Raw genomic sequence first — 17,643 nt, forward strand, 5'->3', positions numbered from 1 at the left:
TCGGATGAAGAGGATGCTCCGTGTCGAATGTCTTGAAGATGGACCCGCTCTGCGCCGTCTGGATGAAGATATAAGATGCCGTCTGGATGAAGACTTCTACCTGTCTGGAGGACCACTTCTGCCCGGCTTGGATGAAGACTTCTGCCTGTCTGGAGAACCACTTCACCGGCTTGGATGAAGACGTCTCCCGGTAAGTCAATCTTCAGGGGTTAGTGTTAGGTTTTTTTAAGGGTGTATTGGGTGGGTTTTATTTTTTAGATTAGGGTTTGGGCAGCAAAAGAGCTAACTGCCCTTTTAAGGGCAATGCCCATCCAAATGCCCTTTTCAGGGCAATGGGGAGCATAGGTTTTATTAGATAGTATTTTATTTGGGGGGTTGGTTGTGTGGGTGGTGGGTTTTACTTTTGGGGGGGTTGTTTGTATTTTTTTTACAGGTAAAAGAGCTGATTACTTTGGGGCAATGCCCCGCAAAAGGCCCTTTTAAGGGCTATTGGTAGTTTAGTTTAGGCTAGGGTTTTTTTTTATTTTGGGGGGGGGGCTTATTTTATTTTAATAGGGCTATTAGAATAGGTGTAATTAGTTTAAATTTCTGTAATTTGTTTATTATTTTCTGTAATTTAGTGGTGAGTTTTTGTACTTTAGCTAATAATAATATAGTGGCGGCGACGTTGGGGGCGGCAGATTAAGGGTTAATAAATGTAGGTAGGTGGCGGCGATGTTAGGAACAGCAGATTAGGGGTTAATAATATTTAACTAATGTTTAGGGGTTAATATGTTTATTATAGTGGGGGCGGCAGATTAGGGGTTAATAAATGTAGGTAGGTGGCGGCGACATTGGGGGCGGCAGATTAGGGGTTAATAAATATAATGTAGGTGTCGGCGATGTTGGGGGCAGCAGATTAGGGGTTCATAAGTATAATGTAGGTGGCGGCGGTGTCCGGAGCGGCAGATTAGGGGTTAATAATTATAATGTAGGTGTCAGTGATGTCGGGGGCGGCAGATTACTGGTTAATAAGTGTAAGATTAGGGGTGTTTAGGCTCTGGGTTCATGTTAGGGTGTTAGGTGTAAACATAAATTTTATTTCCCCATAGGAATCAATGGGGCTGCGTTAGTGAGTTTTACGCTGCTTTTTTGCAGGTGTTAGACTTTTTTCAGCCGGCTCTCCCCATTGATTCCTATGGGGAAATCGTGCACGAGCACGTTACACCAGCTCACCGCTGACTTAAGCAGCGCTGGTATTGGAGTGCGGTAATGACTAAAATTTTGCTCAACACTCACTTCTTGCCTTTTAACGACGGGTTTCTGAAAACTCGTAATACCAGCGCTGTGGGAAAGTGAGCGGTGAGACAAAACTGCTCGTTAGCACCGCATAGCCTCTAATGCAAAACTCGTAATCTAGCCGTTTGTGTTCAGGAATTAAATTCCAGAAAGTATGACACCGCTTGTAACCCGTAGTTGTGAGGTATAGAGGAATATAGGGATACAACTATTACTATGAAGTAATAAAGTTTTTTCTATTTTTTATTTCGCTGGAGTACTCTTGTCAATTCTCCTAATTCAGTACGTAACACAGGATTTATTTTTCAATAACAAATAGACTAGAAGTCTTTCTGAAATTTTTAGTAGCCTCTACATAATATTTCAAAGCTCTTATCACAACCAAAGAATGTAAATATATTTCATGAGTATTCTTAGGATTAGAACACATGGAAGGAACAACAATTTCCCTATTGATGTTGTTAGAATTCACAACTTTAGGTAAAAATTGAAACAAAGTCCGCAAAACAGCCTTATCCTGGTTGAAAATCAGATAAGGAGACTCACAAGAGAGAGCAGACAATTCGGAAACTCTTCTAGTAGAAGAGATAGCCAAAAGAAATAACACTTTCCAAGAAAGTAGTTTTATATCCAAAGAATGCATAGGCTCAAAAGGAGGAGCCTGCAAAATATTCAAAACCGAATTGAGACTCCAAGGAGGAGAAATAGATTTAATAACTGGTTTGATACGAATCAAAGCCTGAACAAAACAGTGAATGTCAGGAAGTTTAGCAATATTTCTATGAAATAAGAGAGAAAGAGCAAAAATTTGTCCTTTCAAAGTATTTACAGACAAACCCTTATCCAAACCATCGTGAAAAAGCTGTAAAATCATAGGAATTCTGAAAGAATGCCAGGAATAATTATGAGTGGAATACCATGAAATATAGGTTTTCCAAACCTGATAATAAATCTTCCATGAAACAGACTTACGAGCCTGTATCATAGTGATAATCACGGAGTCAGAGAAACCTCTATGACTAAGCACTAAGCGTTCAATTTCCATGCCTTCCAATTTAGAAATTTGAGATCCTGATGGAAAAACAGTCCTTGAGACAGAGGGTCTAGCCTTAAAGGAAGTGGCCAAGGCTGGCAGCTGGACATCCGGACAAGATTCACATACCAAAACCTATGAGACCATGCTGGTGCTATCAGAAACACATGAGATTGTTCCATTATGATCTTGGAGATCACCCTTGGAAGAAGAACCAGAGGCAGAAAAATATAAGCAGGTTGGTAAAACCAAGGAACTGCTAAAGCATCAGGTAAAAGGTAAAAGAGCTGATTACTTTGGGGCAATGCCCTGCAAAAGGCCCTTTTAAGGGCTATTGGTAGTTTAGTTTAGGCTAGGTTTTTTTTTTTTGGGGGGGGGGCTTATTTTATTTTAATAGGGCTATTAGATTAGGTGTAATTAGTTTAAATTTCTGTAATTTGTTTATTATTTTCTGTAATTTAGTGGGGGGGGGGGGGTTTGTACTTTAGCTAATTTAATTTAATGTAGGTAATTGTATTTAATTTAGCTAATTTATTTAATTATAGTGTAGTGTTAGGTGTTAGTGTAACTTAGGTCAGGTTTTATTTTACAGGTAAATTTGTCTTTATTTTAACTAGGTAGTTATTAAATAGTTAATAACTATTTAATAACTAGTCTACCTAGTTAAAATAAATACACACTTGCCTGTAAAATAAAAATAAATCCTAAAATAGCTACAATGTAACTATTAGTTATATTGTAGCTATCTTAGGGTTTATTTTACAGGTAAGTATTTAGTTTTAAATTTTTATAATTTAGTTAATGATAGTAATATTTATTTAGATTTATTTAAATTATATTTAAGTTAGGGGGTGTTAGGTTTAGGGTTAGACTTAGGTTTAGGGGTTAATAACTTTAATATAGTGGCGGCGATGTTGGGGGCGGCAGATTAGGGGTTAATAAATGTAGGTAGGTGGCGGCGATGTTAGGGACGGCAGATTACGGGTTTATAATATTTAACTAATGTTTAGGGGTTAATATGTTTATTATAGTGGGGGCGGCAGATTAGGGGTTAATAAGTGTAGGTAGGTGGCAGCGACATTGGGGACGGCAGATTAGGGGTTAAAAAATATAATGTAGATGTCGGCGATGTTGGGGGCAGCAGATTAGGGGTTCATAAGTATAATGTAGGTGGCGGCGGTGTCCGGAGCGGCAGATTAGGGGTTAATAATTATAATGTAGGTGTCGGCGATGTCGGGGGCGGCAGATTACGGGTTAATAAGTGTAAGATTAGGGGTGTTTAGACTCGGGGTTCATGTTAGGGTGTTAGGTGTAAACATAAATTTTATTTCCCCATAGGAATCAATGGGGCTGCGTTAGTGAGTTTTACGCTGCTTTTTTGCAGGTGTTAGACTTTTTTCAGCCGGCTCTCCCCATTGATTCCTATGGGGAAATCGTGCACGAGCACGTTACACCAGCTCACAGCAGAAGAGATAGCCAAAAGAAATAACACTTTCCAAGAAAGTAGTTTTATATCCAAAGAATGCATAGGCTCAAAAGGAGGAGCCTGCAAAATATTCAAAACCGAATTGAGACTCCAAGGAGGAGAAATAGATTTAATAACAGGTTTGATACGAATCAAAGCCTGAACAAAACAGTGAATGTCAGGAAGTTTAGCAATATTTCTATGAAATAAGACAGAAAGAGCAGAAATTTGTCCTTTCAAAGTATTTACAGACAAACCCTTATCCAAACCATCCTGAAAAAGCTGTAAAATCATAGGAATTCTGAAATTCCTATGATGATAAATCTTCCTTCCCGATCCCGATGATAAATCTTCCTTGAAACAGACTTACGAGCCTGTATCATAGTGATAATCACGGAGTCAGAGAAACCTCTATAACTAAGCATTAAGCGTTCAATTTCCATGCATTCCAATTTAGAAATTTGAGATCCTGATGGAAAAACAGTCCTTGAGATAGAGGGTCTAGCCTTAAAGGAAGTGGCCAAGGCTGACAGCTGGACATCCGGACAAGATTTACATACCAAAACCTATGAGACCATGCTGGTGCTATCAGAAACACATGAGATTGTTCCATTATAATCTTGGAGATCACCCTTGGAAGAAGAAACAGAGGCGGAAAAATATAAGCAGGTTGGTAAAACCAAGGAACTGCTTCCCTGGACCCGAAAAGGTATCCGGGAAGCTTCTTGTTTAGACAAGAAGCCATCAAATTTATTTACAGAAGACCCCACATCTGTACAAGATGAAAAAACACATCTGGATGGAGAGACAACTCCCCCAGATGTAAAGTCTGATGGCTGAGATAATCCGCTTCCCAATTGTCTACACCTGGGATATGAATCGCAGATATTTTACAAAAGTTGGATTCCACCCAAGAAAGTATCCGAGATACTTCTTTCATTGGTGAAGGACTGCGAGTCCCTCCTTGATGATTGACATATGCCACTGTTGTGATATTGTCTGTTTGAAAATGGATGTAAAGTTCTCTCTTCAATAGAGGCCACTCCTGAAGAGCCCTGAAAATAGCATGGAGTTCTAAAATATTGATTGGTAACCTCGCCTCTTGAGGTTTGCAAACCCCTTGTGCTGTCAGAGACCCCCAGACAGCTCCCCAACCTGTAAGACTTGCATCTGTTGTGATCACAGTCCAGCTAGGACGAAAAAATAAGGCCCCTTGAACAATAAGATGATGGTCTAACCACCAAGTCAGAGAGAGTTGAGTGTTGGGATTTAAGTATATCAGTTGTGATATCTGAGTATAATCCCTGCACCATTGGTGCAACATGCAAAGCTGTAGAGGTCTCATATGAAAACAAGCAAAGGGGATCACGTCCGATGCTGCAGTCATGAGATCTAAAACTTCCATGCACATAGCCATTGAAGGGAATGAGAGAGACTGAAGGTTTAGACAGGCTAAAACTAACTTCATTTGTCTCTTGTCTGTCTGAGAAAGAGTCATGAACACTGAATCTATCTGGAAACCTAAAAAGGTGACCCTTGTCTGAGGAATCAAGAAACTCTTTTGTAAATTGATCCTCTAATCATGTCTTTGAAGAAACCACACTAGTCGTTTTGAGTGAGATTCGGTTAAATGAAAAGATTGAGCTAGTACCAAGATATCGTCCAAATAAGGAAACACTGCAATACCCTGCTCTCTGATTACACATAGAAGGGCACCGAGAACCTTCGAGAAGATCCTCGGAGCTGTCGCTAAGCCAAACGGAAGAGCGACAAATTGATAATGTTTGTCTAGAAAATAGAATCTCAGAAAACGATAGTGGTCTGGATAAACCGGAATATGAAGATAAGCTTCCTGTAAGTCTATTGTGGACATGAAATAACCTTGCTGAGCAAAAAGGTAGAATAGTCCTTATAGTCACCATCTTGAAAGTTGGGACTCTTACAAAACTATTTAGAAATTTCAGATCCAGAATTGGTCTGAACGAACCTTCTTTCTTTGGGACAATGAATAGATTTGAATAAAACCCCAAACCTTGTTCCTGCAGAGGAACTGGAACAATCACCACTGAAAGCTCCAGGTCTGAAATGCATTTCCAAAAAGCCTTAGCCTTCACAGGGTTTGTTGGAACATGAGAAAGAAAGAATCTTCCCATGGGAGGTCTTATTCTGAAACCTATTCGATACCCCTGAGAAACAATATTCTGAATCCACTGGTTTGGAACAGAGATTGTCTAAATGTGTTGAAGTAATTTTAATCTGCCCCCCACCAGTTGAACTGGTTTGAGGGCTGCACCTTTATGCAGTCTTAGGGGCTGGATTAGATTTTTTGAAAGGCTTGGATTTATTCCAATTCGGAGATGGTTTCCAATTAGAGCCAGAGGCCTTAGGGAAAAGAGAGTTTTTTTGTTCTCTTTTCTGACGAAAGGAACAAAAATGATTGGGAGCTTTAAATTTACCCTGGGGCAGAAAAACTCCCTTTCCCCCAGTGATAGTGGAGATAATAGAATCCAATTGAGAACCAAATAAATTACTACCCTGAAATGATAAAGATAGTAATCTAGATTTAGACACCATATCAGCATTCCAAGATTTAAGCCATAAAGCTCTTCTAGTAAGAATAGCTAAAGACATATATTTAATATCAATCTTAATGACATCAATATAGCATCACAAATAAAATGATTAGCATGTTGAAGTAAAAGAACAATGACAATTCAGGATCTATTAACTGTTGAGCTAAACTGCCCAACCAAAAAGTTGAAGCAGCAGCAACATCAGCCATAGAAATGGCAGGTCTAAGAATATAGCCAGTATGAAAATATGCTTTTCTAAGATAAGATTCAATCTTCCTATCCAAAGGATCCTTAAAAGAAGTAGTATCTTCCATAGGAATAGTAGCACATTTGGCCAAAGTAGAAATAGCCCCATCAACTTTAGGGACTTTTTCCTAAAACTCTAAAGTAGCCACAGGTAAAGGATATAACTTTTGAAACCTAGAAGAAGGGTTAAAAGAAGCACCAAGTTTAGACCATTCCTTAATAATCATATGAGAGATAGCATCTGGAATAGGAAAAACGTCAGGAGTAACCTCAGAAGTTTTAAAAACAGAATTTAAACGTTTGATATTCTTGTTATCAAGAGGACTAGATTCCTCAATACCCAAAGTAAACAATACTTGCTTTAATAAAGAATAAATATATTAAATCTTAAAAAGAAAGGTAGATTTATCAATTTCAGACTCTGAAGTAGGATCCTCTGAGCTAGAGAAATCCTCATTAGCAGAAGATACTTCAGTATGCTGATGATCAATACAGGTTTCATCAGATTTATGAGAAATAAGGAGAGACCTTTACGTTTATTTGAAGGTGGAATAGCAGTCATAGCCTTCTCTATGGCTGCAGCAATATAATCTTTAATATCTACAGGAATATCATGTACATTAGACTGTGAAGGTTTAACAGTAGATGTATTTGTACTTATAGAAACATTATCAGCATGTAATAGCTTATCATAATAAGTGCCACATATTTGAGCTGAAGAAGTAAGATCAGCTAATTTACAACATACAAAAATCTACTGCTTATTTGAAATTCAAAGTAGGTGTTAAATCATTGTCTTTTTATTATGCACTTGTTAATTATGCAATTCTACTGCATTGAGTTGTCCATTAATGATTGTTAATAGTAAATGTTTTGTAATTATATGTGCACATATAATATTTGTTTAAATTAGACACTTTAATTTTTGGCTAGTGATGAAGACTGGTTTCTGTTTACTGGTACAAAGGTCTAAAGGATTTTTTTTTATTCTTTAACATTTTTAAAGTCTGTTCTTGCATATTGCTTTACTTCGATGTCACTGAATTTAAAAAAGTACTGCACATGATAAAAAAGTTGGCAGGATTGCGCTTTCTATGGTTAAGAGATGTCTGTATTTGCAATAACGTTCTGTCTAGGAATGTATAATATATATACATAAATATTTTGTATTGCTGTGTTATTAAGCCTCTACTGGTTAGACAGCCATGTAAAATGCTACCTGTTGTGCCCCAACAATTTGGTGTATGTAAATATATATATATACAACATTCTGATGTAAACAAATTGAAATCCCGCGATCGTGCATGCGATCGCGAGATTTCAATGATGGGATCGAGTCAGGGGGGAGTCCCTATAACGCTAGGCACGCCCTCCAGACCGCGATTGCATCCTGGAAGCGCCGTTGGCTTCAGGACACCCAAACGTTTAGGACGTTCTATTTCGTTTTAACGGTGCTAAAGCCCAGCGTGGTTAGGACGAAATAGAACGTCATAAAGGCTCTAAAAGGTTAAATATAATTAACTCCTACTGAAATATTGTTATTATTACTAAATGGGTTCACATATTTGTCTGCCTAATTTTGATGATGTGTTGGAACAATAACCATAAGCCCAGAATGTTCCAGTATTATTATACTATTATTATTATTATTATTATTATTATTGTTGTTATGCTACAAAGTGTCCCTGGAATTTTTTTTTTTAAATGGTGGCAACTATGTAAAACCTACATAGAAGAGCTTTTCTTTTTATCTTTTTCTAGAATACTATGAAGAAACGATAATCATACAATTAATATTCCTGGCAACCACAAAGGACAAATTTGAAAGGTCAACAACTTTGAAGAGACTTAACCCTTTCCTGAGAGGAGTAAACAAATTAAAATCCTGAGATCGTTCATGCGATCGTGTGATTTCAATGAAGGGATCGTGTCTGGGCGGAGTGCCTATGACGCTAGGCACGCCCTCAAGGCCGTGCTTCCATTCAGGAAGCACCTTTGGTTTCAGTACAACCAAATGGCTAGGACTTTCTATGCCATCCTAACGGCGCTAAAGCCCAGCGCAGTTAAGACAGCATGGAACGTCCTAACAGCGGGAACGGGTTAAAGGGACAATAAGCACCTTGCAATTACAAGACATTTCTGTTGTGCTGCTAGAAAATAACATATCAGTCTAGTCTTAACATTTTTTAAAAAACACATTAACATCCTTTTTACTGCAATTATTTATCAATAGCCAAACTCCACCCATTATTTGCCTAATTTAGAGGAGACAATCTGGGCTTCAGTCAGCAGTCTACAAAGCTAGCCACTGTTGTAAAATGAGTATAAATTGAATTGTTTTGCAGTTGTTATCTCATAAAGCCAATAAGGTAAAGATATATAGCAGAGCTAGCCTTTAAAAGTCAGCAGAAGTTCTGGGAATCAAAAATTGCTGTTTTCAGAGCTAAATTACATAAAAAGGGGGGGAGAGGGGAGAATAAATAATGAAAATATATTGAAAAGTTGTTTCCTTATACATAACTCATAGTTGCAAAAATGTGAAAAAAAAATTCCAGTGACATTTAGGAGCATAGCTCCGCCCACTCTAATCCACCTCAAAACATGCATGCAAAATACTATATAGTATAATTTAGCCATACTGATTGGTTAAAAGTATAGGAACAAATTATACTTTTTATGATTCAGAAAGAGCATGTCATTTTTAAATTCACTTTTATTATCAAATTTGCTTTGTTCTCTTTGGTAACCTTTGATGAAAACATTATGTACATATCCTCAGCAGCAGAAATGCACTACTGGGAGCTAGCTGTTAACTGGTGGCTACAAACATTTGTCGTTTGTCATTGGCTTCCCAGTTGTGTTTAGGTAGCTCCCAGTAGTGCACTGCTCCTTTGGAGAGGACTTTAACTATGTGTTTAATGCATTTGTATGGTTTAAACACAATTATATGCAAGCAGAATGCAATAATAAATAAATATTAGAGCATTTTCCTTTTGCACTTGTATGCAGGTTAGATGCTTAACCTGCTGTTGTGTTAGGGCTGCTGGAATGGAAAACAATATATGTAGATATACTTCTGATTTTTTATGTTTTATTTGTGCTAAAACACTATTGAAAGCTTTACAGCTGGCATTTTATGAGGTAGTCATTTCTGATCTTTGCTGCAGCAGTGATTGTGGGTTAATAGACATAGAAAGGCCACCCAGTAAATCAGTATTCTATCTACTATCTGTCTAGTCCCATCACATAAAGAGCCTGATATCTTAAAGTGACATGAAACCCACATTTATTCTTTCATGATTCAGATAGAGAATACAATTTTAAACAACATTCCAATTTCTATTATCTAATTTTCTTCATTCTTTAGATATTCTTTGTTGAAGAAACAGCAATGTACATGGGTGAGCCAATCACACAAGGCATCAATGTGCAGCCACCAATCAGCAGCTGCGGGGCCTATTTAGATATGCTTTTCCACAAAGGATATCAAAACATTGAAGCACATTAAGATGATAGAAGTAAATTGGACAGTTGTTTAAAATGACATGATCTGACTGAATCATGAAAGAAAAAAATGTGGGTTTAGTGTCCCTTTAAGCCTCGGCAATCAAATACAATTAGACATGTTCCAAACTGTGCAATACTATTCAATGCATTGCTACCGGACACTTTGCATTCTAGTCTGTCCACCCTCCTGGTATTACATATCTCATGACTCCCCCCCTTACCTGACTTCACATTGCAAAACTTCAGTATAACAGATGAGCACTAGGGATGAGCGAATGTGTAAATTTCCAAATTCGAATGTTAGAACGAATGTTATTACCAAAATTCAAATTATAAATCCGAATGTTGATAAGAACGAATATTCTTTAAAATACTATAGTTGAATGCTATTTACAGTTTTCGAATATCACTTTCGAATTCGAATGTTTATAATTATATCGAATGTCCACATTCGAAATTTTGAATTTAACATTCTATTTAACAATATTATTCATAAGTTCAATAGTTAATGTGGTAGGGAGGGAATCTAGTAAATTGATACATAATCGATACAAATATATCATATATATTTCAAATGTTTCTATATAGAATATTGCATAATTCGAATATTACATTTAAAGAAAGCATTAGAAATACTATTACAAATATAAATTTGAATTTTTCTAAACAAATATTTTCTAATGTAATCGTAAAATTCGAAACCGAACATTCGAAAATAGAATGTTAGAATGTTATGTAAACATTCAAAATCCGATTCGAACGAATGTGTTAAAATTCGTTTCATTTTTCGAATGTTGAGAAACATTCGCCCATCCCTAATGAGCACTCGGCAGAGATAAAGAAGACTAGTGAAAAACTTACAAACAGTAACTAAAAGACTAGAGACAATGAACTTAAATCATAAGACAAAGCACCCTCTGTGGTGCGGGTACTGAACTGCACACATTAATAACTAAATACAGACTAAATAGAACAAGGGACACACTTAAAAGGCAGGGACAGGAATCCCCAAAAATGGACTGTCCCCGGAAAAACGGGACAGATAACTCAACATGTTATATACAAATCTTAAGGTGCTTAATGTCCCTTTAATGCAAAAGTGCATAGTGAGGATTGTGCAAAAAATGAAGTGTAAAATTCAGCATCAAAGGTGCTATGATAATCTGAATAACTGGACAAATGATTTCAGCCTGAATGAACGTCATGAAAACATGTTAAAGAGAAAGCTTGCATTGAAAAACAAAAGTGCAGAAAGCTGAACCTTTGTATAAATCCATATCTAGGCCATTCTGAAGAAAATCCTTATCTTTTTTTTTTTTTTAAAAAGTCAGGGGCAAACTTGCTATTTGATTTTAATCGTGTAGCAGTACAATGGATATGGATTTTTCCAAAGACAAGATACTTTGCAGTATTCTATACTGATGGTCACTGGCTTATTCACCTAACACAGTGTTCCTCACTGTTTTTTCTACTGGAGCCACAGTGGCAAGAGACAGCCAATAGGAGAGCCACATTTACAGCAAATCCCTGCACAGCTGGTCTGTGGGAGAGGTACAAACTGGCTGATAAGGAACACACTCTTTGCTCATTATACTGTGACACACCCCGCAAGAACAAAAAATATACCTGTATTGTTCCGAGTATAGGCCGCACCTGAATATAAGCCGCACCCTTAAAGTTTGGTGCTATTACAATGGGTTGAGCTTCAGGTAATATTAGATCTCATTATGTTAACACTTGGTGTACACAGACTTGCTTATTTATCTTATATTTGTCTGGAACACCAAAGCTCAATACATAGAGAGAACAATGGAAAATTATCATTTTATTACTTAACTATCATGCCCCCCACTGAGAATGTAATCTCTTCTATGGGCTGTGTTTACTTAGGCTTGTCAATAGCGTATACACCAGTATCAAAACTTTCAGTATAGGTTGGGAAACCACAAGCTAAATCAGCTATTTCAAATGCTGAAATATGTGTAAAGGAGCTACTTGCAACCAATTTAATACACTTTAGCAGGTATAAAGGATCATTGGGATTAATTTAAAGGGGAGAAACTTTTTGGGTGAACTGTCCCTTTAAACAGTAGAACAGTAAAACAGCTTCCTTCCCCCACCCCACACAGTCCCCAAATAAAGTCCAATATATGGTAAAAAAAAGAAAATTATAGACTGGGGAAACTCAAGTAGAGGATAACAATGATTCTTTATTCCATGGTAAGTTAGAACAAACAGGATACATAGGGGAGTGTGTTCACTATTGTTAGGGTACTTCATAGGTTTATAATGTGTATTCTACTATCAGCCTAGCTACGGTAGTTAAGATTTCTATAGTTAGTATTGGTAAATGGCACACCTTACAGTATGATTTGTTACACCGTTACTAGCATATACTGTATTCTACTAAGTTCTTTTCATTGTTTTATTACTGTAACTCTCTAATTAATGCCTGAATAAAAAACTACCGGTTACTAAACGGATACAAAAAGAAGGAAGAATCACTTAAAACCAGTCTTCTTTTTGTATCCTGCTTTTTTACGTACCATGGAATAAATTGTCTATATTTTTTTCTTTTTTTATATGGGACTTTATTTGGCTGCCTCCCTTTCCCTGTTACCTCCTAGCTCAGATGGAGTTGCCTGCCTAAGGAAACACCTGAGAAACACATTTGGTTTGACCGAGGTGAGTGGAGGTGTGGTCATACGAGCTACCCTGTCAATCATTTGAGAAACTCTGTTGATTTCATGGAGGCGAGTGGAGGCGTGGTCATACGCGCTGTCAATCCGCATGGTTGTTAAACCACGATCGCTGTGAGTTGTGATCCAAGCTTCTCTGATTACCGGTACTGTACTGTATATCGCTGGCGAACTTTACATTTTGCTCTTAACCCACTCCTTCCCTCACACAGTGCCACTAAAACCAATTGCCTAAACCCGGACTGTTCAAGCTATAGTATATTGGTATTTCTATTTTGTTTAATTGCTACATCCCGAGTATAACTTATGAGTTACACATGCTGCAGGGTGTGCAGGGAGGAACATGAATAGTGCTGTCCAGAGTCACTATTCATGTGCAATGCATGTTCCCTTCTGCTTACCCTGCAGCATGTGTAACTCATAAGTGTCCAGGAAAACATGGCTGAGGTGGCAACCCTAGCCGCACCCCTAGTTTCAAGACTTGCATTAGGGGAAAAAAGTGCGGCCTATACTCGGGACAATATGGTATATAGAACAAAGTACACAAATTCATTTTCCGGAAGAAAAAAAAAAAGCAAAATTAAAACACAATGTTTTAAATGAAAAGTAAAAAACATGGCTTTACTGTCCCTTTAATACTGAGATGAGTGGAATAATGCATTCATCTCTTTAAAGGGACAGTCAACCTAAAAGTAATTCCTATAAAGTTGGTAATATTTTAAACTATAGCCTAATTTAGTAACATAAAGCATTTCTAAGTAATAGTACTTACTTTTTGCATCTCTGCCTGTTTAAAATGTCCACCTGCCCCCTCCCATATTTCGTCACAAGTATCCTCATTGTCTTGCATTGCTCACAGTTATGTTTTGACCGTACATGCCCCCTTGATTTGCGCATGCGCAATGCGCCAAGAAGACTGTAGGGGGAATTTTCAAAAAGGAACTGTAAATACTTGTTCATTACCAGTAAGAGACTGTGTGAGGATCTGAGGATCTCCTCCGGCCGGTATTAGCAGGCAATGCTAGCAACGTGATCAGGTGGCTGCTGCTATTTATTATCTTGCTGCACTGAGCTGTAACAACTGCCCCTGGGGACTGAACCATTAGGGCTGCGATGCTCTCGCTAGTCAATGTGCTCTGCATTTAGCTGCTGTTCCACTTGCTAAGAGGGGTCATGGGTTCTAAGGATGGGGTAAAAGGTGTCACTCCAGTCCATTCCTGTCCTGAGGGTGCAGAAGTTCCTGGGAGTGACAAGGCGGACTGGTAGAGGGACTGTGCTCGCTATCTATGTCGCTGCCTTTCTTGACCCGTTGCCAGCCCTTGCAGCCCCTATGCCACCTACCCCTCTGCAAGCCCCCACACTGAGTCTTGACGTGCTTGTTGAGGTGGTCACTGCGCATAAAGAGCTTGATGCACATGGGCAGGCGAAGCGTTTCTCCCCGGTGTGGGTGCGTAGGTGCAGCTGGAGCTCGTCAGAGCAAGTGAACCTCTTGCCACAGAAGAGCCAGTTGCAAACTAAGGGCCGCTCCCCGGTGTGCCAGCGCAGGTGAGCCTTGAGGTGTGAGGCCTTGCCGTACACCTTACCGCAGCCAGGGATGTGACAGCTGTGCAGCCCCTTCCTCCTTAAGGCTGTAACACACTGCAAGCGGAGAGACGCGAGGCGAAGCAGCTGCTTCGCTCCGCGTCGCATTGCTTCTGAAGTTCAGATATTTCATCTCTGAGCGCTCAGCTACGCGACCTGACGCAGCAGAGTGCTAAGAGATGAAAAGGCAGGACACACTGTGTGCACACAGCTGCATGTACACGCTGCATGTCGCTCTGCTTGCAGTGTGTCACAGCCTTTAGGCTGGCACTGGCCAGTCTGAGCCTCTCTGCCTCCTGACAGTTGGGACAATCACAGGTGGCCCTGTCTGAGTATCTTCTGCTGGGCTGGGGCCAGTCTACATCCCGAAGCACTTCAAGGCTCCCTGCACTCTCCGCTTGGTGGATACGGCACAGATTACACAGGGGATTACACAGGAGGGGGACACCTGCTCAGCCCAGCCGGGCAACATACACAGATAGCAAGCACAGTCCCTCTACCAGTCCGCCTTGTCACTCCCGGAGCTTCTGCACCCTCAAGACAGGAATGGACTGGAGTGACCCCCTTATACCCCATTTTTAGAGCCCATGACCCCTCTTAGCAAGCTCCTGACACTCTATAAAGGACAAGGAGATTGACTAGCGAGAGCACAGCGGCACTAATGGTTCAGTCCCCAGGGGCAGTTGTTACAGCTCAGTGCAGCGAGATAATAAATAGCAGCAGCCACCTCCTCACGTTGCTAGCACTGCCTCCTAATACCAGCCAGAGGAGATCCTCAGATCCTTACACAGTCTCTTACTGGTAATGAACAAGTATTTACAGTTCCTTTTTGAAACTTCTCCCACCACAGTATTATCGGAGCATTGCGCATGCACAAAACACGGGAGCGTGTACAGCCGAAAAATAACTGTGAGCACTGCAAGATGATGAGGATACTTGTGATGAAGTATTGGAGGGGGCAGGTGGACATTTTAAACAGGCAGAGACGCAAAAAGTAAGTACTATTACTTAGAAACGCTTTATGTTACTAAATTGGGCTATAGTTTAAAATATTAAAGGGACACTGTACCCAATTTTTTCCTTTTGTAATTCAGAAAGAGCATGCGATTTTAAGCAACTTTCTAATTTACTCCTATTATCAATTTTTCTTCGTTCTCTTGCTATCATTATTTGAAAAAGAAGGCATCTAAGCTTTTTTTAGTTTCAGTACTCTGGACAGCACTTTTTTATTGGTGGGTGGATTTATCCACCAATCAGCAAGGACAACCCAGGTTGTTCACCAAAAATGGGCCGGTATCTAAACTTACATTCTTGCATTTCAAATAAAGATACCAAGAGAATAAAGAACATTTGATAATAGGAGTAAATTAGAAAGTTGCTTAAAATTTCATGCTCAATCTGAATCACGAAAGAAAAATTCTGGGTACAGTGTCCCTTTAAGCGTTAGCAACTTTATAGGAAGTACTTCTGAGAAATGTTGGGTTGACTGTCCCTTTAACTGTCTTCAATTCTTGTGAGTTAATCAAGATAGGAACTGGTCAGACTGTTTCTGCTTTATAATGTTCATGGTAGAGAATATTGATTCACAAGTATATGTGGTCACAGAAAATTAATTTTTTTTTTTTACAAATGGCTTCAAGGCGGGAAAGTCCAATTAAAAAATAGATGTCAGAAGTGACCCACTGCTTCTCAAAGTTCTGTTTTAAGTATGTCCTTTGCCTGCAACTCAACAATTTCACTTTTGAGAGCAGCACTGTTAGAAGGGCAGAATTTTATTAAAACTGGAGTCAGTGAGGACATAGGCACAATAAAAGGGGTGGTCAATAAAGCTGAAAGTCTCAGCATACTCCATGACATCTCTGAACCTGGATTCAAATTCTCCCCTCAGCTCCCCTTCCAGCACTTTGACAATTCACTGAGAATAAAGTTATGCGGTGACTAGGACAGTTTGCCGAAACACATAAGCTGATGTGCTGTGCTTTCCTCTCTCAATGTTGTTGGTTGCTTGCTGTCCGAGCTTTTAATCAGATGGAATAAAAAAGTTTTTATGCAGAGTGGAAGGTCTTCTTTCTCTTTTCTACTGGAAATGTGTCTGATACCTAAATGGTGTTTGTCATGTCATGCATTAGCATGCATTTTAAGTGGAATCTTTCTGTTTTTCTTTGTTTCCACAAAAAACCAAAACGTATGCTTACCTGATAAATAAATTTCCTTCTTGGCAGTGACACCCCAAAGAAAGCTACAAATATCCCTCCCACTTACCCTACCCTCTCAGTAGTTCAGCTGAAGATAAGGAAAAGTGAAGAGAGATACAAGGGGTACAGAGGTGCAATCGACTGCTGCACCTACACATTTAGCATCAGGGCAGGAAATTAATTTATCAGGCAAGCATAAATTTTATTTTCCTTCTATTGGCAGTGAGAGTCCACAAGAACATTTATAACCAATGGGAAACCAATACCTAAGCTGTCGAGTACACAAATGTTTTGGAGGGAAAAAGTAGGGAATGCAGTCCTAATTACTAGGCACCACCGCTTGTAGAACCCTTCTTAAAAGATGCCTCCGCTGAGGCAAAAACATCAAAATTATAGAACTTCATGAAGGTAAGCAATGAAGTTCAAGTCGCGGCCTTGTAAATCTGATCAACTGAGACCTCATTCTTGAAGGCCCAAGTGGTAGAGACCGCAAGAGTAGAATGTGCTGTGATTCGTGAAGGGGGATCCTGTCCTACCTCCTCGTAAGCCATACGAATCAGACTTCTCAACCAAAAGAAATTGTGACAGCTGAGGCCTTCTGCCCCTTCCACTTACCAGTATACAGGATGAATAAGGAAGATAATTGATTAAACTCCCTAGTAACATGAAGGTAGAACTTCAACGCTTTGACCACATCCAAATTATGTAACAATCTCTCCTTAGAGAATGACTGATTGGGACAAAGTGAAGGAACTACAATCTCCTGGTTGATGATGTATTAACTACCTTGGGTATAAAGCCTAGTTGAGTCCTCAACACAGCTTTATTGTGATGGATCACCAGATATGGAGGATCACACATTGAACCCGAAAGCTCTGATACTCTGTGAGCAGTGGAAATAGCTAACAAGAAAACCACTTTCCAAGTGAGCAACTTAATATCAAACAGAGCTCTCTGAAGAACAGGTTTGAAAACAGGTCTAATTCTGGCCAGAGACTGAACAAACTCCTGGACATCCGGCAAACTAGCCAACTTCTTGTGAAATAAAATAGAAAGACCTTTGAGA

The sequence above is a fragment of the Bombina bombina genome, chromosome 2, assembly GCF_027579735.1.
Source record: "Bombina bombina isolate aBomBom1 chromosome 2, aBomBom1.pri, whole genome shotgun sequence".
In the NCBI taxonomy this organism is placed as follows: domain Eukaryota; kingdom Metazoa; phylum Chordata; class Amphibia; order Anura; family Bombinatoridae; genus Bombina; species Bombina bombina.